This window comes from Tiliqua scincoides, chromosome 10 (assembly GCF_035046505.1).
Source record: "Tiliqua scincoides isolate rTilSci1 chromosome 10, rTilSci1.hap2, whole genome shotgun sequence".
NCBI lineage: Eukaryota > Metazoa > Chordata > Lepidosauria > Squamata > Scincidae > Tiliqua > Tiliqua scincoides.
Genome location: NC_089830.1, coordinates 22861154 through 22882337, shown reverse-complemented (window position 1 = coordinate 22882337; position 21184 = coordinate 22861154). Strand labels below are relative to the sequence as shown.

At 49.7% G+C, this 21184-nt stretch overlaps 2 pseudogenes; both read right to left on the bottom strand.

The window, feature by feature from the left end:
- Positions 1–8173: 8173 nt before the first annotated feature.
- Positions 8174–8296, bottom strand: LOC136661834 (5S ribosomal RNA; annotated as a pseudogene).
- A 29-nt stretch (positions 8297–8325) lies between these two features.
- Positions 8326–8445, bottom strand: LOC136661998 (5S ribosomal RNA; annotated as a pseudogene).
- Between the last annotated feature and the right edge of the window lie 12739 nt (positions 8446–21184).

Here is a 21184-nt window from a genome sequence, read left to right as displayed (position 1 = left end):
TTGCATTAAATATGGTTCAGCTGGCCCTGGGATAAGTTGCTGGAGCTGGGGGAGTTGGAGATCCTGATGTGCAGCTAAGACAGAGCTAAAATAACACCACCACCTGCCATTTCATTGCCCCGTTCGCAGGTGGTAAAATTAAGAGGATGTTCTGGTGATGTTGAGAGAGGATGGAAGGGCGTGACACTTAACTGGTGTGACCAGCTTTCCTCCCGATAGCTGCTGATGGTCAGTCCCCAGAGCCCCCCCAAACAGAGCGATGGTAGATCATGACACAGCATTGTTCTGTGGCTTCCAGGGGAGAAATAATGCCAGCCTCTGGGGGAGGCAGTGGGAAGCATACCCCAAAATTGTATATTTGTGAAACTGGTTTCAGCCCCACCTTGGCACCCATCTCAATAATTTCCGTCAAAAGCTCCCAGTACAGGCTTCCCTCCCACTTTACAATGGTCCACTCTTTGGCTATGTTTCAATTATAACCGGAAGTCCCACATTCAATGCACGCTCCCCTCTTTCGACCTAGTTCGTCGAGTTTGCGTGACTGACCATGTGTGGCTTTCTCCCTCTCCATTGACTCGGCGCCATCATTTCATTCGGTCTCTATTGTACTTATTGTACAGTACAGTGTTCATGCAGCGCAGATTTGTGCTTCTGATATTCATAAGGGCAGCTAAGCGCGGTACAAAAGCTAAAAGAACGTTTTTTTTCGGTGACTGTTTTTGCATTTGCAAGCTAAAAATAGACCGGGTGCTGCTTTTCAACGATTTCCAGTTTTTGACAATGCTCTGGTTCCTAGCCCATCGAATACACATGGGGGAGGGGGGTACCTAAAGAGAACTTGCTAACTGTGAAAAGAACCACATTTCAAAGCATTATCTGGGGGGAGGAACCGTCCCTCTTCACCTCAGCATGGTGTCTTTCCCAGTTGCTGTGGTCTCTTCTGTATTTTTTTTTTTTTAAGATTGTGAGCCCTTTGGGGCAATTGCAATCCTGGCCCCTGTGCTGCCTGCAAAATGCCATCCCCCAGGTCTAAAAAGTGACGTTTTTAGGCCTTCCACAGACCTCAGAATGCCCCCTAGGGTTCTGTAAAGGGGCCTTAAGAGAAAATGGGTGGCGAGGGGTTATGCTAGAGCCTTCTGCCAGGAGGGTGCCCTATGGCATTTGCCTACCCCCAACCGCCCTCCCCCCCAGGTATACCAGTGCTTTGGGAACAGGAACCATTGCTGGTTTTATTTTACTATGTAAACCGCTTTGTGATCTGCACCTGTTGAAAAGCAGTACATAAATATTCTTAAAGATAATAATAACTTGGGCTCATTTTTAGAAACTACTGCTGTATTGACCAGACAAGGACATAAGGCCAGGACCTGGATCCAAAGGCCTCGCACTGCTTTCCAATCATGGGGGAGGGGGATGCCCTTCTTTGCTTTGAAGCACCCGGACAGCTTGAATTCCCGGACACCCGGCCTGGCTTCATTTGTCATACGTGGTAGAAGCTCCAGAGCCCCCGACAATTAAGGTCAAGCATTGGAGGAAACAGAAGGGGTAGTCCACTTTGATCATCGCACCTGAAGTGAATTTGGGCAGGGTTAGTCATATTTCACAGAGTGATGCAGTCTCTGCTTTGTCTAAACCATAAGAACATAAGAACAGCCCCACTGGATCAGGCCATAGGCCCATCTAGTCCAGCTTCCTGTATCTCACAGCGGCCCACCAGATGCCCCAGGGAGCACACCAGATAACAAGAGACCTGCAAGGCTTCCTGGGAATTGTAGTTAAGAACATAAGAACAGCCCCACTGGATCAGGCCATAGGCCCATCTAGTCCAGCTTCCTGTATCTCACAGCGGCCCACCAAATGCCCCAGGGAGCACACTAGATAACAAGAGACCTGCAAGGCTTCCTGGGAATTGTAGTTAAGAACATAAGAACAGCCCCACTGGATCAGGCCAGAGGCCCATCTAGTCCAGCTTCCTGCATCTCACAGCGGCCCACCAAATGCCCCAGGGAGCACACCAGATAACAAGAGACCTCATCCTGGTGCCCTCCCCTACATCTGGCATTCTGACTTAACCCACTTCTAAAATCAGGAGGTTGCGCATACACATCATGGCTTGTACCCCATAATGGATTTTTCCTCCAGAAACTTGTCCAATCCCCTTTTAATAAGAACCAGAGGTGGCCAAACCTTTTGCACCGGGACCCACTTTTTAGAATGACAATCTGTCGGGGCCGGTCGGAAGTGATGTCATGGCTGGAAGTGACATCATCAAGCAGGAATGATTTTAACATCCCCCATATGACAAACTTAAATTAAGTAAATGAAACATTTACAATAAGTTTAACTTTAAGAATTTATTTAAAGAACCTTCCTAATCCTCCCAAGCAGTTGCTGGTCTGCAACTATCGGGTGCACCACGGGCCGTGGTATGGCGACGGCTGGTTCAAGGGAGAATTGCATGAAATGCCTGTTGCCTTCTACCGTCCTGCAGCTTGGATTCTGCCGCTCCGACCCAGCGGGGTTGGGAGGAGGGAGGTTCATTGAAAAACCACTCTGATGGAAAACCGAGACGGGTGGAAGAAGCCACACTGGCTACCCTTCCTGAAGGACGAGGGAAGCGGCCCCAGATCTGGCAGCTCAGGACGGCAACCGATGTCATCATAAATTTTTGCGAGGGGAAGGGAAGGGAAGTGACAGGTTAGGTTGCCAGCCACAGCGTGAGGAGAGCAGAGGAAAGGTCGTCCAGAAAGATACTTGAAGGGTGTCTTGTGGACTGGAAAGGAGACAGGGAGCCAGATGGAAGAAAGAAGCTGACAGGGCAGTTGGAGCTTACCTGGCCAAGAAGAGCCTACAGGACAAAAGGAGCCTATGCAAAGCCTCCGAAACCGTTGTCCAGTGGCTGCCAAATTGCAGTCCAGGGTATTCTTGGGAGCCCAGCAGAGGTTCCTGCAGTACTGCTGGAGAAACCAATTATCAGAGGTTGGATAAAGAACTTCCGGAGAATACACCCAGCCTGTGGGACTTATGGTTGACACCCCTGGCCTAGAGCATGCAGCATCCCCACCAATATGTTGCCTGTGGCGACAGCTTCAGTCCGCCTTACAGATGGGACGGCTGTAAGAAGGAGAGTGCAAGCTCTCCGAAAAGGCATAAACCTCACCCATACCTTCAGACCAGGGGTGTCCAAAGTTTTCGACAGGAGGGCCACATCATCTCTCTAACACTGTCGGGAGCCAGGGGAAAAAAAGAATTAATTTACATTTAAAATTTGAATAAATTTACATAAATTAATATACTAGAGGTGGAACTTTTGTGAATGAATGAAGGTCTTGCAATAGCTCAAGGCCTGTAAAAGGCCTTGCACAAAACAAGGCTGGCCTTTCCTTTGCTGCCGCTACTGCATCACAGACATGAAACAGCAAGCAGTGGAGGGAGCCCTCATCCCACAGCTCACGCGAGAGGTCAAACAGTCGCCCCCAGTACGGGCTCCAGCAAATTTCCGGAGGGCCAGAGGTTCATTGAAGGCCGGGGTCTCCCTGAGGGCCGCATTGGGAGTTCTCAAGAGCCACAAGTGGCCCCAGGGCCAGGGTTTGGGCACCCCTGCTTTAGACTGAGTTCACTCTTGTGTGTGTGTGTGTGTGTGTGTGTGTGTGTGTGTGTGTGTGTGTGTGTGTGTGTGTAAGAGGGGGGGAGGAATCATGCCTGCTAGCCCCATCTTTTGCCCCCTGACTTTAAGCAGAAGATGCTAACAAAACTCTGTGCATGTTTAGCTGTACAAGTATAGGCTCTTGTCTGCGACTGGGAACCATGGACAATCGAGTTCCCCAACATGCAAAGCCTACAAGTGTATGACTGTATACATGTTAAGCTCTGTTTCTACCTTCCACTGAATTCATGAAAGCTGGGGAGAGGCCAGAAAACATTATTGCACCCCCTCCTTTACAGCTGTACCTGTTCAACCTTGGCTATTAGAGTCAGGCTCCATTCAGATAGAACAGTGGTTCTCAGACTTTAATCACCAGGACCCACTTTTTAGAATGAGAATCTGTCAGGACCCACCAGAAATGATGTCATGACCGGAAGTGACATCATTAAGCAGGAAAATTTTTTAACAATCCTACCCACACTTACCCAGGAGTAAGTCCCATTTACTATTATTGTTAAAAGTATAGCCTGTTAAAAGTACAGAGCTGTAACATTTCCCAAATGCAGTCACATACCATGGCGGCATCAAGTCTACTATGTTAAAAATAAAATACTGAAGTTAATGGGGACTGACCTGAAATTGGCTCGCAACCCACCTAGTGGGTCCCGACCCACAGTTAGAGAACTTCTGTCTGACAGAAGTAACATGACAGGTTTCTAAACAGGACGATATACAGCTCCATAACAGAAATCTTAACAAAGGTCTGCAGCAGTGCAGTAGCAGACCTCCCCAGCCCCATGTCCTGGAGCAAAGGTCTGCAATGGCACCTCCTGTGGGATGCTGCTGGCCCCTGTGCAAAAATCTGTCCCCTCACATACTTGGAGCGCACAGAGCCCCTTGCGCAACTCCAGGACACATCAGGGAAGCCTGAAGCTTCCCTGACGCTTTAAACTTCCGGCAAACCGGAAGCACAATTTCTGACTATGTCGGAAGCCTCAGGGAGGCTTCTGCGCAATCCTAGAGGTGCGCGAGGCTCTGTGTCCAAGGCATTTACCCTGTTCATTTAATGGTAGGTTTGCCACTGCAGCAGTGCTTCTCCTAGGGAAGCTGTGGAAAGAGAATTTAGTTTGCCGAATATAAGACATACATCCTCCTGGCATTTAGGGCTCTGTCGTCCACCTTTAGTGATGCTCCCAGGGAAAATGTGGGTTTATTCCAGGGTATGCTCTGGGCTCGCATCAGACCGGTCTGGTTTCTGCCCTGCCGGACCTGAGCATGCAGCTTTCCACATCTCCCAGAATCCCCTGCCACGTATAAGTTCTGCATCGCAGCTGCTTGAAGGGTTTCTCAGTTGACAAGTTAATAAAGGCAGGCCGTTTGGCAGCTACATGTGTTGATTTGCGTGCAGAACGTGACTGATTTGTCATAACATGTTGTCGTGTGAAAGAGTCGGAGTTCGGGAGCAACAGTTGTCTGGCGTAGAGTCTGACCGATCCGAGGCTTTGGGAAGAGCTGCGGGAAGGCCTTTCGGAATCCGAAATGGTGTCGCTTGTGTGATTTACAGCACAATCCCAACTTGCGCTGGAACAGGCACGACAGGAGGCCTGCACAGTATCCAGCACGTGGTTGGGGCTGACTGCGGCTCAGTCTGAGGCACAGGGAAACTTTTCCCTGTACCCCAGGTAAAGCAACAGCAGCTCCAATGGGTCTACTTGGATCTGCGCCACCTGCGAGGTGGCGCAGATCCAAGCAGAATGGAGCAGCCCAGAGCTGCACCGTGCTGCACAGGAACAGGGCTAAGATCCAGCTTAACTGCTGAGTTCTGGCCCCACCTCCCGCTCCCCACCCACTCGCCCCCAGGAATGCCCTCCCCCTGCCCCAGAACGCCTCCCTCCCACCGCCTCCCCACACTCCCCATGCCCTCCCAGACCCCTGCGCTGGTCGAGCTCAGCCGGTGTGAACTCACCCACTGCCACTGCCTCGGAGGCTGAATCTGGCTTCCATGGGCTAGCACACATAAATGTGCTTGCGCTGCTTACTCCCACAGAAGCACAAACATGCCTGGATTGGGGACCTCTGCTGAATCCTCACCCTCATCCTGGGCCTGCAAGCTATACATGGGGCTTCTCGGATTTGCACCAGTGATTTAGCAGGCGCTGGTCCGAGAAGCCCCACTGGGCATATCCCTTACCCAGAGGAGACTTCCAGCCTTTTCCTAACCAGCACTGGGTATGCCATAGGCCAGTCAGCCCAGCTGTACCAGCACAGGTTAGGATTGGGCTGCCCATTTCTTAAGTGGCAGAATCTGCACCCAGTACCACATTCCACGGATTTCCCCCACCCCTCCAAACTTGTGCAGCGTTGCCAAATAAGGCACCCGGCCCCGCTTGTCATCTACGGCCGGGAGCCATGCGGTGGCAGCCACGTCAGGAGGTTTAGAGGCAGGGCCTGTCAGCCTTTTACTTACGTCTCCGTCGAGAGGCTCACCTCCCGCTTGGTGCGCCGTGGCGATAAAAGGAATGGCCAATCAGCCCCAGATAACAAGAACCGTCTGTCAGAATCGAGCCATCAAACTTCGCACGCGTGTCAGGGCGCTTGGCGAGAGTTTTGCATTTAGCTGTGTTTGTTTGCAAAAATCAGACTATTTATATCGTACTGGAGTCTTGTGGCTGAGAAATATTTTAGGTGTTTGGTGGCAGAGAGACATAATCAGATAAACATCAGTAGCAGGGCATCGTCTCTCTCTCTCTCTCTCTCTCTCTCTCTCTCTCTCTCTCTCTCTCTCTCTCTCTCATTCTCTCTGCAGAGGCAATATCAATTTTTAAAAAAACAGAGGAGAAAATGTTCTTGTGGCTCCAGGAATGGGTGAGGGTCCCCTTAGGCATAGGTGTGGCACTTTCAGTGGACCCCCCCTCCTTAATTTGGAAGTGGTAGGGGAGCCACAACACAAGACTTCTCCTCCAACATCTCTGATGTTCTTGGGTGCTCTGTACAAAATGAGCACGGTGGAACTCATAGAGAAGTGGGTCTTTGCTGATCTTGGGGTATAGCCAAATATGCAACCCCGTAGTATAGTCCTCACAACCTCCCCATCCTTGGAAGCAGCCAGAGAAGTGTGTTTATGAGCCACACCAAATATTCATGACTTTTGAGTATTCAATCTCTTTTTTTGAAAGGGCCTGTTTTTTTTTTATTTAGTAAGCAACCTCTCTCTCTCTCTCTCTCTCTCTCTCTCTCTCTCTCTCTCTCTCTCTTTGAAGAATCTGTGTTGAAAATGGTGGCCCACGTGGTACAGTCCTTCCAGGGTTGTACCACTTTTGTTGTTGTTGGAGGGTGCTCATCTCTGCCCACCTACTTGCAGGGTTGTTGTTGGCATCCTTCAGTCTCGAAGACCACGGTATCGCACTCTGAATGGTGGTTCTGGAACAGTGTCCTCTCCAATGCGCGAAGCCTGGGTAAGGTAGATATGGGGGACAGACTGTTTCCCATGCAGCAAATCCCCCCTCTCCATGTCACTGAAATGGTCCAATGGAAAGGCAGAAGCCAATACGGTTGGTTCCAGTGGCATCGCAGGAGTTGCCAGAACGTGACTGTGTTCAGCCATGAACTGCCTCAGGGACTCCGGCTCCGGATTTTGCCTCGAGATTGACTGCTGAAGCCTTTTCCACAACTGGATGTAGCCACAAGGCAGTGGAGGTTTGGGGTCAGAGTTTTCCTTCTCTCGGATAAGCTGCCTTCCCAGGCTGACGAGTCCCATCTACCCGGTGGCTGTTTAGTCGCCTCTTACGACAAGTACAGCCAAACTGAGGGCCTATTCTTATCCCCAGCCCCCAGGGGAAACTTGCAGGGTGACCAGATTGAATGGAGGACAGAGTGCCTCTACCTTTAACCGGTAGTTCTCACACATGTCGCACCAGGACCCACTTTTTAGAATGAGAATCTATCAGGACCCACCGGAAGTGATGTCATGACCAGAAGTGACATCATCAAGCAGGAAAAAAATTTTAACAATCCTAGGCTGCAATCTTACCCACCCTTACCCAGGAGTAAGTCCCATTTACAATCATTGCTAAAAGATTATGCTTAGTAGCTTGTTAAAAGTACAGGTTACCAAAATGCAGTCGCATACCATGGGGGCATCAAGTCTAATATATTAAAAATAAAAAATTGAACTGAATGGGGACCCACCTGAAATTGCCTCGCGACCCACCTAGTGGGTCCTGACCCACAGTCTGAGAAATACTGCTTTTAACCATTGTATAGAAGATGGAGTGTTGGAAGGTGCAGCTCAACATGGAAGGTTTGAAAAAGCTGCCCCTGCCAAGATTCCTTTTTTCTGGTTGGCAACTTTCAGTCTTGAAAGATTATGGTATAAGGCCCACAGCATCCGGTATTCCCAAGCGGTCTCCCATCCAAGTACTAACCAGGCCTGACCCTGCTTAGCTTCCAAGATCAGATGAGATCAGGAGATACTGTTCAGTATAGGGAGATGGTTGGCAACTTTCAGTCTCGAAAGACTATGGTATAAGCCTACAGCACCCGGTATTCCCAGGCGGTCTCCCATCCAAGTACTAACCAGGCCTGACCCTGCTTAGCTTCCGAGATCAGATGAGATCAGGAGATACTGTTCAGTATAGGGAGATGGTTGGCAACCTTCAGTCTCGAAAGACTATGGTACAAGCCTAAAGCACCCGGTATTCCCAGGCGGTCTCCCATCCAAGTACTAACCAGGCCTGACCCTGCTTAGCTTCCGAGATCAGACAAGATCGGGCACGTGCAGGGTAACAGTTGGTCTAGGCACTCTGTCCTCCATTTTATCTGGTCACCCTGCCTATTTACCTCTGCTACTCTTCCTCCTCTTGCCACTCCTTGGATCAAATAAGGATGAGGGGGACAGAAAGGAAGAGAAAATGAGGAGGAGAGGAGGGTGCTGAGCTGGAACATTGGCGAGTGGGGGGAGTAGAGGTTGGCACATCATTGAGTAAGGGGGTCCTGACTGGCCCTGTACAGTCCCTTCCAGGATCAAAGAGATGGTTCAAAAGGGGAAAGGGATGAGCGGAGAAAAGCCAGTTCTGCTTCCCAGAGATGCACGTTACATAATGACCAAGTGAGACGGCCATAGAGGAGACATCCGAATGTATAAAACTAACCGAGCCGTGACATCTCCCTCTCCTTTGGTGGCATGCTGGTGATGATGGAGCTCACTGCAGGTTTGTGGGTGCTCGCCTCTCCTCTCACCTTGCGCTGCATCTCTTTCGATCTTCTGTTGAGAGCTAACCATGGCTTGGTGTAGCGCCCTGGGCGGGTGCCCCTCAGGCTGCACGTTTGTGATGCCTCTGCCTAGAAGCTAGTCGTTCTGTTTGTGATCCCCTAAAGAGCATCTGCATTCAGTCACTGCCTCCGTTTGGCCAGGCCTGAGCCTGCTACGTTGCCCCCCGCCCTCCATGCAGAATTTCCTCCTCCTGATTTACTTTTTGATTCACACAAGTGGAGGCGCAAGATGCTCTTTATTTAATTAGAGCTAAAGATTTCAGGCCTCGTTTCTTCCCCGGCAGAATTAGGACATGTCACAGGCTTGGACATTCCTCCCAGCGCCTGACATTGATGGAATGGGAGGGGGGGAGATGTCTGAAAGAATCGATGTTGCCTGAATCATTTGGCTTGGCATCAAAAAGCTCCTGGCTCGGTTCCCAGCTCTGGGTGGGGAGGGGGGTGTCAAATGACTACCCGGCACTTGGGAGTCCTGGGTTCAAATCTCTAAAAAAGAACTGGCTCACTGATCCGACCATGGCCCATCAGCAACTGTATGATGTTGTTGGATTTAGGCTGGGGGAGGCCTGGGCAGCAGTGGTGTAGCTAAGGGGGGCAGGGGGTAGTAATTGCAACAGGCAACAAGTTTTAGGGAGGCAACAAGCTGAGTGTGACATTAGTGGCCAAAATTGTGAAAACCTTGGTATGTAAGAATAATACCATCATGTTATATATCATTGGAAAGGTAATTTAATGTAGAATACAATGAGACAAACTGTGCCAGTATATCTGTGTTCTATCAATTTTGTTGGCCAATTAACCAGAAAATGTTTTATTTATTTACTTAATAAAATAAATTTGATTTCATTGTGGGGGGGGGGGGAAGGTTCAGAATCTTCTTTGACCCTGGGTAGCAGGTGCCTTGGCTATGCCATTGCCCCATTTTTCACTTTTTATAAAAGAAGTTATGTCACTTCTGGGGCTACAGCACCAGGGTACGCTTTCATTTGCCACACCACTGCTGGGCAGAGTGCCTGTGAAGCAACAAAACTTATTTATTTATTTTCACATTTTTATACCTCCCTTCCTCCAAGGAGCTCAGGGTGGTGTACCTAGTTCTTCACCTCCTTTTGTCCTCACAACCCTGTGAGGTAGGCGAGGCTGAGAGACAGTGACTGGCCCAAGGTCACCCGGGAAACTTCTTGGCTAAGTGGGGATTTGACCCTGGATCTTTTAGGTCGGAGTCCAACTTCCAAACCACTAGACTTTCTTGGTTCTCAAATTTACAGAGTCACCTTGTGCCACAGACTCTCAACCTAGCCTACCTCCCAGACTAGTTATAGTAGAAATGGAAAAGGTACAGAAGAGAGCTACCAAAATGATTTTAAAAAAGACTACTCCAGCCCCCTGCCCTCCTCAAGCCCACACTTCCTTTTCCATTCTGTTCCCCTTTCAAGGAATGGGAGGAGGTGTTGAGGTAGAGGTGGGTCAGCAGATACCCTCTGCCTACCTGTGCCCACTGTCCCCAAGAGCTTCATGGATGAGACAGGCCTGAGTACATAGGGCTGAAATAATCACCCATCCTTCTCCTGTTGGTCCCCTTTTCCTGCTCCCTCCCCTTCTGCTGTGTCATAATTCAGATTGTAAACTCCTTGGGGCAGAGACCACCCCTCTTGTAACCTGGTATATTGCCATGCACACAGATGGATTTTGCAAGAACCTCAAAAGCCACTCCTGGCGAAGCCAAAAAAACAATCTCTGGTTTTCCAAATGTTCTTTCTTTCCTGTATTGTGAGATTTGATCCAACATACCAGTTTATTATCATTCATTCTGCCTTATGGATCCCAACCCACTGACAGCTCACAGGTTAATCCTGGGCAGACCCTGCTAAATTAACCTATCAGAACCAATCAAAATTTTGACCAGCTCCATCTATTTTATCTAAAGCAGAAAGGACAACTTCAATCAGGGTTGCTTAGAGCATTTTATTTGCGGGTCTTCTCCTGTCCCCCCAACCATGGGGGCATAGTCACTGAAATGGCAAATAACCCCCGGGCCGGTTGTGTGCCACTGAGCTGGGTTTGTGGTCTGTGAAGCCACATGATGCTATAATCTTGCTGAAGCTAAGCCGGTTCAAGTCTGGTCAGTGCCTGGATGGGAGTTTGCCTGGAAATTCAATGTACTCTTGAGTTTCGTGGACGAATGGCACGGTCAGAATGTCCTAAGATGAACTGACCTGTCACCCACCAACTCAGACACAGACCATCAAGTCATTTATCCTAACCGGCTTTGGGGACCTAACATCCTGGAGCAGGGGTGTCCAAAGTTTTTAGCAGGAGAGCCACATCATCTCTCTGACACTGTGTCGGGGGCTGGGGAAAAAAAGGAATTAATTTACATTTAAAATTTGAATAAATTTACATAAGTTTACATAAATAAATATATTAAAGATGAACTTATATGAATGCATGATGGTCTTGCAATAGCTCAAGGCCTATAAAAGGCCTTACACAAAGCAAGGCCGGCCTTTCCTTTGCTTCTGCTACTGCATCACAGACGTGAAACAGCAAGCAGCGGAGGAAGCCCTCATCCCACAGTTTACGCAAGAGGTCAAACAGTCACCCTCATGCTGAGAGCAGTTGCGTCAGGCCAGTGTGGGCTCCAGCAAGTCTCTGAAGGGCCAGAGGCTCATTGGAGACTGGGAGCTCCCTGAGGGCTGCATTGAGAGGCCTCAAGGGCCGCATGTGGCCCCATGGCTGGGGTTTGGGCACCCCTGTCCTGGAGCCTGAGATGGACTCCTTATGTAGCTTTGGAATATAATCCACATGGTATAGTCTGTTCACCTAAAGTGTACAGCTAGAAATGATCAAGGCTGAAGGGTAAACCCTTCCTCGCTCTACAGGGCTGATCCCCCCAAAATACCCCACTCCCAATTTCACCCTCCAATTCACAAATAACCAAAATAGGAGGGGACATTTTGGAGCTTTTTAGGGGACATGACAACATAGACAAGCTGTCTCCTGTGGAGTCAGGCCATTGGTCTGCCTAGATCAGCAGCAGCTCCACAGTGTCTGAGATGGGCAGATTCAGTCTTACCTGGAGATGCTGCCAGGGACCGAGCGTGGAGCCTAGGAAGGCTTTTGCTCCCAAAGTACCCTCCCAACCCCTGCAGATGACACTGCCAAAGTATAAGTTCTGTGTGGTCCCCCCAGTGGTGTGTGGCAGCCCATTTCTAACCAGTGCTGGCCGCATGGCCCAGCCATGTAACCAGTGCTGGAAAGGAGCAGGCTGGAGGTCTCCTCAGAGTAAGGGCTCACCCAGTATAGAGCTCCAGCTTGCCAATGATGCGACTCGGATCTGCACCCACAAAATTTCTGGTTCAAGTTCAAGAAGCCCCGTGTTGGGCTTTCAGGCCTGGGAGGGAGAATAGGGTTTGGCACAGGGCAGTGCTGCCAACTCCACTTCCCTCCTGGGCCTGATCCACCCCTCCCTGCTCTCCCCCACCAAGTAACACCCCTCCCTACCCCACATTCCACCCCCTCCCGGTCTGTGTCTTTTGATAGCTGACTTTTAATGTCGGGAGGTATAAAATGCAAGGAGCTGGTTCTTATGCTGGGGCCAGATTGGATAGCTTAGCATTGTCTACAATGGCTGGTAGCAGCTTACCAGGGTCACAGATGTGTCTTCCCCTGAAATCCCTTTTTTAAAGCCAGGGATAGCAGGCACTCAGCGTGCCCTTATCTGTGCAAGACACAGGCCCTGACACCCGTCTCCTTTCGATAAGAATCTGCTGTTTATACTGAGCCAGACCACACCTAAGCTTAAGAACAGCTGGGTCTCCATTGTAGGGCTACCAGACAGCTAAGATATTATCGGTCAAGACAACAGCACTGGGGGGTTGTAAAGCCAGGAGCCCCTGGATTCCATTGAACATTGCTCCTCTTTCTATTTGACAATTATGCTCAGGTGTTACCCATAATTCATCATGGCTGCTATAGTCCTAGCCCCAATTTAGGAGCTTCTAAATTCTGTCTTGTCTCCAGCTTTGCCAAGCTCTGTTTTGGTTCTGCTGACCTGGCTCTGCCCTATATTTATTTTTCACATTTTTATACCACCCTTCCTCCAAAGAGCTCAGGGCAGTGTACACAGCTGCTCCCCTCCTTTTGTCCTCACAACAACCCTGTGAGGTAGGTGAGGCTGAGAGAAAGTGACTGGCCCAAGGTCACCCAGGAAGGCTATTCTGAATTGGGAAATCCAATTCCATGGTCTTTGGCAGGGTTCATTCCCCCTCCTGAGATCCTTTAACTGGGGATACCCATTGCATTATTTTATTAGGTCCAGCTTCACGTTGGAGGGGGTCTTCAAGAAGATGGACCTTCCACTGAACCACCTAAATGAGGTCGGTTTGCCTCAGAAATAAGCCAAATTCTCTTCCAGTTCTTTGGAAATGAGGTGGTTCCCCACTCCGACAATTCAAAGTGAATAGGAGCCAACTCACCAACCTCTCCAACCTCAGAGCCAATGAGAAGGTTTATAGCTAAACTGTGCCCAACCTGCTTCTTTCATGAAGCCCCCCCCCCCCAGCACCTGTCACCTGAGGTGGTGTGCCAAATGCCACCTTCCTTACATGCCAGTACATAAGAACATAAGAACAGCCCCACTGGATCAGGCCATAGGCCCATCTAGTCCAGCTTCCTCTATCTCACAGCGGCCCACCAAATGCCCCAGGGAGCACACCAGATAACAAGAGACCTCATCCTGGTGCCCTCCCTTGCATCTGCCATCACCATAAGCCATCACCTTTGCTCCTTCTCCACCTGGATTCAAAAAGAGGGAAAGAATGGAGGAGAGGAGAGTGGTGGGCTAGAGTGTCAGTGACCACTCTCTTCTCCTCTAGTCCACCACATTTTCTTTTCTGCTCCACTCCCTCCAAATTCAGGGAGGTGGAGGAGGAACAGTGAAGGCAGTTGGGCAGACAGAGGTCCCATCCCTCACTGATCCACCACCTGAAATGATCACCACCACCCACCCCCCCCGAGCATATTAACATCTGGCTTCTCATCTATCAGGGAAAAGAATATGCTGAATTAATCCATGCCGAAAAGGCAATATTGCTGAACTGAGCATCACATTGATGCCCATATGGCATCCAGATGCCCAGGAACAGGTGCCCCTCTCATCCCACCACTTTACGCTCCTTCTTGTGCCAGGCTGAGCCATTTCAGTCCTCCGAGGAGCTGTTTGTCGGTACACAAGCCAGACCAAAATGTCTTGACACAAGCCCCGGGGACATTGAAGCTGGCTGTAGAGGTTAGTGCCGAGTCAGGATTCCTTAACAGACTGCAGGAGAATCAATAGGAAGGGAAGGAAGCCGAGGGGAAGGGGGGAGCACTGGATGAGATAACGGGTCTCTTCTTTCACGAGAGACCAGTGCAAGTTGGCAGATTTAAACTGACCTGACTGGGTGCGGGGGATGGCCTTTCCTTCAGGCTGGGATGGAAATGCACTTTGAAAATTGCCAGATTTCCAAGTCCATCGTGGAGAGGCAAAGATTGTAATGACTTTGCAGCACCCCTTCCCCAAGCAGTGTGAAGTTCATGGCAGCTTTCACCGAGTAAATCTCCTTTAGAGCCCCAGAGACAGTGCTGGTCCATGACATTTTATGGCTTGAAGGAGTGCACCAAATGGAGCCCTCTCCCTTCCCTCCCTCCCCTCCCATTCACATCTTTTCTCCTCACTTCCTTTTCCAGTAAGAAAGGAAGAGGGGTAAAAATGGCCTTCCTCCTTTTGCAGACCATGCACGAAGCAGAGGCTGACCTACTCTCTGCCTCCTGAAGCAACCTGGTGCGTCCTACTTCATGGCCAGATCACAGAACGTTAGAGTTGGAATGGACCCTGGTGGTCATCTAGTCCAGCCCCCTGCTCAGTGCAAGCAACTGAGATGGCAACTCTGATAGGCAGCCTCTGTTTGAAAATTCTGATGAGGACTGAAAACGGATGAGAATGGTCTTTACTGGGGGTGGTCCTTACAGAGGATGTCCAACCCAGTCAAATTCATGCTTACCTGGAGTAAGTACCCCCTGTGGTGGGGGAGCAGTCACAATGGCCTCCTCAAGGTAGGGGAGTGGCTCTCAAACTGGGGCATCGCAACGCCCCAACCTGAAGGCCCTGGACTCTGTCCCCTTAAGTGTAAGGGAGGTAAGGGGGGCACAGGGGCTAGCATGTATTTACCAGTCCTTTCAGCAGCCTCCTGGGGGTGTGGGGAGCCCTACGTGACCCTCGGCAGGGCTCCCCGAGCTTCAGAGATTGAAAGTGGGGCGATTGCGCCCCACTTCCAGTTTTCAATCACAAGCCCCTGTGCCCCCCCTTAGCGACGCAATCCTGGGGATCACGCCACTGCCTTCTCCCCACCCCTGCTACCTTCACCGCTCCCCCGCACACACTTTCAGCGGTTCTCGAACTCCCTCCACAAGCTTCATTGTGGTTGCTTTGATGCTGGAAAGTTGGATAGGATTGGGTCCTAAATGGGCATATGGAAAATAACAGGGCAAGGGAAGGGATATGGAAGCAGGGATGAGCAGGAAAAGAATATGTGATAGCGTTAGGGCACAAGCCTAACCAGGTCTACTCAGAAGTAAGTCCTGTTTTGTTCAATGGGGCTTACTCTCAGGAAAGTGTGGTTAGGATTGCAGCCTTAGGTGCATGTTCTTAAGCTTAGTTTCAGAAAGAAATGAGGGCTATGGGGACTTTTCCTGAAAATGTTGCGTTTTAAGGGCTTTTAAGGAATGAAGAGAGATGTCACACAGGTGATCCAGGAGACAGTTTCAAAACAAGACAAGTATGGGCTACCTCCCATCTTCTCTAGGTCTGGTCAACAAGCAGCCCATAGACTCTCAAGATAGTATTTTCAGAGCTGCAAGTTCCCTTTCTTTAAAATCCAAGTGGCGTTTCTAGTCCTCATGGTTACAGAATGAAATGTTAGATGGTGGGGGGGGGGGGAAATCTGGGCCCAACAGACAGATTGGGAGACTTACAGGCTCCAGAAAGAGCCTGTAAAGCATGTGGTGATGGGGAAAGTCATGAATGGGTAAAGAAATAAAAACAGAACCAGAAAAAAAGATGCCTTAATTCTTTGCTTTCCCATTATTGTGGTTTTCAAAGTCCATATATCAAGGCATTTCAAGAGCTGACACAGGTTTTTCACACTCGAGGGCAGCCATTTCGAAATATTAGTCTTGTCGAACAAGGGGAAACAGGCTCGCCAGCTGTAGTTTGGCATCTGCTCCGTTCAAAGAAGGGTATGCAAAAGAATGCACTGACATGCAAATTAATGGCGACACTCGTGCTTGCAAAATATATCCCAGTACTACTGGGGGAAAAAACCAAAACAATAACCTGGCTGAACTTTGGATTTTTAGACAGGGAGATAGTTTGGAGGAGAAGGGGTGGACAATGAGTACAGGCGCCCCCCTTTATCCGCGGATTCAGCATCTGTGGTTTCAGTTACCTGCGGTTCTCTATGGTCCTCCCACACCTGCCTGCACCAATCACCTTCCATTTTCTTCTTTAAACATCAGGCATGTTTAACAGATGCTACAAGAGCTACACAATGAGCAGGCACGGAGCTACAAGAGCAACCTGATGGCAGGAAGCCTGCATGCTAGGGGGACACAGAACACCCTGCTTCCTGTGAATGTTCTGACTGTGTCCCCCTAGCGTGCAGGCTTCCTGCCATCAGGTTGCTCTTGTAGCATCTGTAAAAGCAAGAAACATGCCTGATAGTTAAAGATGAGTGTCGTATACTTGGTCTCACACTCCTAGGGTTTTGGGTGCACAGAGTTGTTGGTTCTGAACCCTAGAGCCCTCAAAGATCCCTGTTCGGTAGTACTGCCACCCTGTAAGACCCAGTGCCTCAGTCCAGGGACACCGAGACCCTCTAGGCTTAACTATATCCCTTGTAGGCACTGAGCACTTTCTTTACTTAAAGTCTCAGTCCTCAAGTTACTAGTCCACAATGAGGTTTTTTGGTAGCTTGCTGAACGGCTAGGCAGGATTCTGAACCTTTGTCCCCAACAGACAATGAACCAACAGGGTAAAAAGATTTTTACTTTATTAAGTACATAGGGTTACAAAAAGTTACAAAAGGCAGCAAATGCTAGAGGCATAAAAACTTCTAGGAAACATATCAGCATAAAACAACAAAGCTAACTGGCTAACTCTATTATTCTCTGACTCTCACCTGGGTCAGCTTTTTTTGTAGATCCTCAGGTCAGTTACCTAAGAGGCCACATGGTCCTGGTGGGGCAGGATGTGCACCACCACCTATCTCACCAAGAGACAAAAAACAAAGACCCTGTCCTAAGGAAGTGGGGCTGGAAGCTCGCCATCTCAGCTCTTCCCTCCCCCCTGGAGATCTGCAGCTGCATTCCATCCTTGATGGGCATCTTTCTGGCTGCCTAGGTGCTACATAATCACCTTCCATTGAGTTGTAAATTCCTAGCAGCTAGGAAATGCAAGCCACCTCTGTGTGTTCTAGCCTGGCTCAGGCCCTACATGTTACTAGGCCTAAACTGTACATATTCATGACAATGAGGCATGTGGGTGGGGGGCATGGAGCATTGTACTCAGGGATCCCTTTTATCCTGGATTTCTGTATCCACACAGGAGGCCGTGGATACAGAGAGGGTGCACCTTCTAAGGCAGAGGCTTAGAAGGATACAGAGGCCGTGGATACAGAGAGGGTGCACCTTCTAAGGCAGAGGGAGAATGGAGGGGCAGGTTGGATCAGCAGCTGTTTTACAACAAGCCAGGCACTTGGTTGATTGAGATTTAGTGTAGTCTCTGTTGTGTGGCAGAGACTGCCCAGGGTATATCCCAACCCAACCTGGAGATGGAGGCTGGGGCCTCCTGCCGCTGAGTGACAGTCCTTCCTTGAACAGAATAAGACGTTGACCAAGCGGTGCAGTCATAGCCCGCAAAAGAAAGGCCTCTTTCACCCAGCATGTGGGTGATGTGGCACTTATGCCACAAGCTCGTGGTGATGCGGTGGTGCTGGCAGTTTACTTAAATGACCTCGAGAGGTGGGCCGACACACCTTTGTCTGTGTTTCCTTCCGTATCTTAGACTAAGGACAGGCAACTGAAACAATTGTCTGCTTCCTCTGTTTCTCCCTTCCCTTCCTGTTGTATCCCTTATGTCTATACCTAGATTGTAGCCCCCCCTGTGTGTCACTCTGTGTAAAGCACTGTGTACATTGGTGGCATCATATAAGTAAATAGAAGGAATTAGATAAATACTTGGATGGTGGATCTGTCAGAGTCTATTAGCCTCCATAGCTAAATAGAGCCTCCATGTTCAGGGACAGTATATCTCAGCACACTAGGGGCTCTGGGCCACTCAGTGATGGCATGTGGACTTTCCATAGGCGGTTATGGATGACGGGAACTCTGGACATGATGGACTTTGAAGAAGCTTCTCATAAAGAAGCTCGTTCATGTTCAGAGGGCAAGTCTCTCTCTCTCTCTCTCTCTCTCCCTCTCTCTCTCAGCCTCATGGGGTTACTGGGATGTTAAAATGCCTTTCTGACATCCTTGCAGGAAGCTGATGTGATGAGGGTGGGTGGATGGGAGATGACGTTGGAATTTTGCCCGCTGCATTTAGCCTGCTGCATTCCAGAAGTAGAGGGAAGGTAACCATTAGGAAAGGATATCCCAAACACTTAAATATTTCATCTGCTTTTAAAGGCCAACCTCTCAAGAGCCATTTGCATGGATCTAAAGGCCTGATGTTGCTTTCGGAAGCGATTCGAGCCAGGGCTGTTCCAAAACCTCTGGCGCTGGTCCGAATGGATGGGATGGGAGATATCAAAGCAAGAGCATCTCATTGAGTGCTTTTGTACTGTGTATCAGGTGAGGGTAGCTGGATAATGAGAGAGATGCTGTAATGGTGAGAAGCAGAGGAAGGTCTATATCTCTGGTCTGCAATCTTGTTTTGGAGCAGGGTCAGCAACTGTGGTCCTCCCTGCTGGCTCATTCCCAAACCGATAATCAGGCAAAGGGCTTTTTTTAAAATCCACCCTGTTCTCTATGCAAAGGGCAACAGAGGTCCTGGCAGTTTGTCCCTTAGCAGTGCTGGCTTCGGGGGCAGGGGGGAGTGTTGGGGATCCTGAGAACAAACCTCGACCTGGGCCCCCATAGCCCACCCACACCCCGATGACACATTGGGTACACCCACTGCCAGCATTACTGAAGATTCAGGGGTCAGCCAAGCCAGGCAGGCCGTCTGATGGGCACGGCTGTTTGGTCAGTGTTGGCTGACATGAAAACCAGTACATTGTAGTGTCTCAGTCTTAGACACTACGTTATATAGGCTAGAGGTCAACCTGCAAACTAGGACTTGCCTCTGCTGTGAGCTCACTAGATAGGCCTTAGGGGAAGCTATTTCCTCTCAGCCTCAGTCTTCCATAGCTGCAAAATGGGCCTAAGAACTCTTGTTCACTTTCCTTACGGGGTTGTTGAAAGGACTACATCAAGATAATACACAAGAAGCTCTTTGCATGCACAGAAAGTGCTGTCCAAATGCTTAGTGTGATTAATATTTGCTCAGGATTAGTTCCAATGCTACCCTTGTCCTCTAAGCAGCCTTCTTCCTTGATGGGGAAAGAGCCCGTCAAGAGCCTCCGTATTCACCTCCATTTCACTCTTCTTCCTTTGCTGCCCTTCGGGGTTGATTGTAAACTTCCCAGGGCAGGGACCTGGCCTCTTGTTCTTTGTCAAGAGACCAGATTCCTGCCTCTTCTTCTTTGTACATGGTGGTCTGGAGCTGGAGATCCTCAAGCAGAGGCTAGGGATGCTGTCACTCTGGAATACCTACATTGATTGAGAAGACTAACAGCTCAAGCCTATCCTTGTTTACTCAGGAACAGCTCAAGCCTATCCTTGTTTAATCAATGAGGCTGATTTCCAGCATAGGATTGCGTGCAGGCCAGGTAGAGCCGATCGCTAGCCTAGGTAGGCAATTTCTCTGCTAGTTTCCCCTCCATTGCCCCTATTCTCATACCAGGTTGCACTGCCTAGAGGCCTCCGCTGAGATGCAGCTTCCCCTCCTCCTGGCTGCCTCCCTATGGACCACAGCCCCTTCCTGCACTCCTCCTCCCCGAGGCAGGACAGATGGGAAGAGTTGACACCTGTCTCGGCTTTCCGGATGGCAGCGAGTGGTTGGAAGAAAGGCTTGTGCAGCGGCAAAGGAATGAGGTCAAAGAAACAGGGTCACAGAGCCACACAGAGCACCGTTCCAATTTGCGCCTGTTTGGACTCTCGCTGTTCACGGGGCTTACTTCTGTTCCACAGGGCCCTTCTGGATCTCTGATTTGTTATTGCAAGAGGTTCTCGCCTTTCACCCTGGTGTTTGGGCAAGCCTGAGCGATTCCTTTCCCTGTCTCTTGGCAGTACAGAGTTTTTGCTAGAGGGTCTTGGCTGGGTCATTTTACAAGGCGAGAGTCTCGTGTTTCTGCCCGTTTTCAAACCACAGGTTCTCCTGGGAGCATTGATTTGTTGTGTTGAGGCATTCTTTATGCTGGCTAGTGTTTGCAATGGCCCTAGGCCCTGTCTGCCTCCCTCTCCCCTTTCCACCAATTGCTGAACGTTGGTTCCCATCAACCTGTGGTGCCAATACAAATATTGTGACTAGTGGCCGGGATCGCACTCGGCTTGTGCTGACTTAGCTCGTATGTATGTGTATGTATGTATGTTGGCAACCTTCAGTCTCGAAAGACTATGGTTTCGCGCTCTGAATGGTGGTTCTGGAACAGCGTCTAGTGTGGCGTCACAGCGTCTAGTGTGACTCAGCTCAAGTCACAAAAAAACCACTGTTTTTGACAACCTGAGTTGACTCAAGTCACGGATGACTCAACTCGCAATAGATTCTAAAAAAGAGTTGGGGAAATGACTTGGGTTCCAACTCTGGGCCCAATCCTATCCAACTTTCCAGCACTGGTGCAGCATCAATGCAGCCCCAAGGTAAGGAAATAGATATCCCCATACCTCAAGGAGGACTCTGTGACTGCCCCCCCCATCACAGGATGCAGTGCATGTCCCATTGGCATGGCTGCACCAGTACAGGAAAATTGGATAGGATTGGGCCCTCTCTCTCTCTCTCTCTCTCTCTCTCTCTCTCTCTCGTGTGTGTGTGTGTGTGTGTGTGTGTGTGTGTGTTTTCTTATTTCGTTTGTCGCTTCCACATTGTGTCAAGGACCTCATGGGCAGTTGGAAAGCAGACATTCTGAAGGA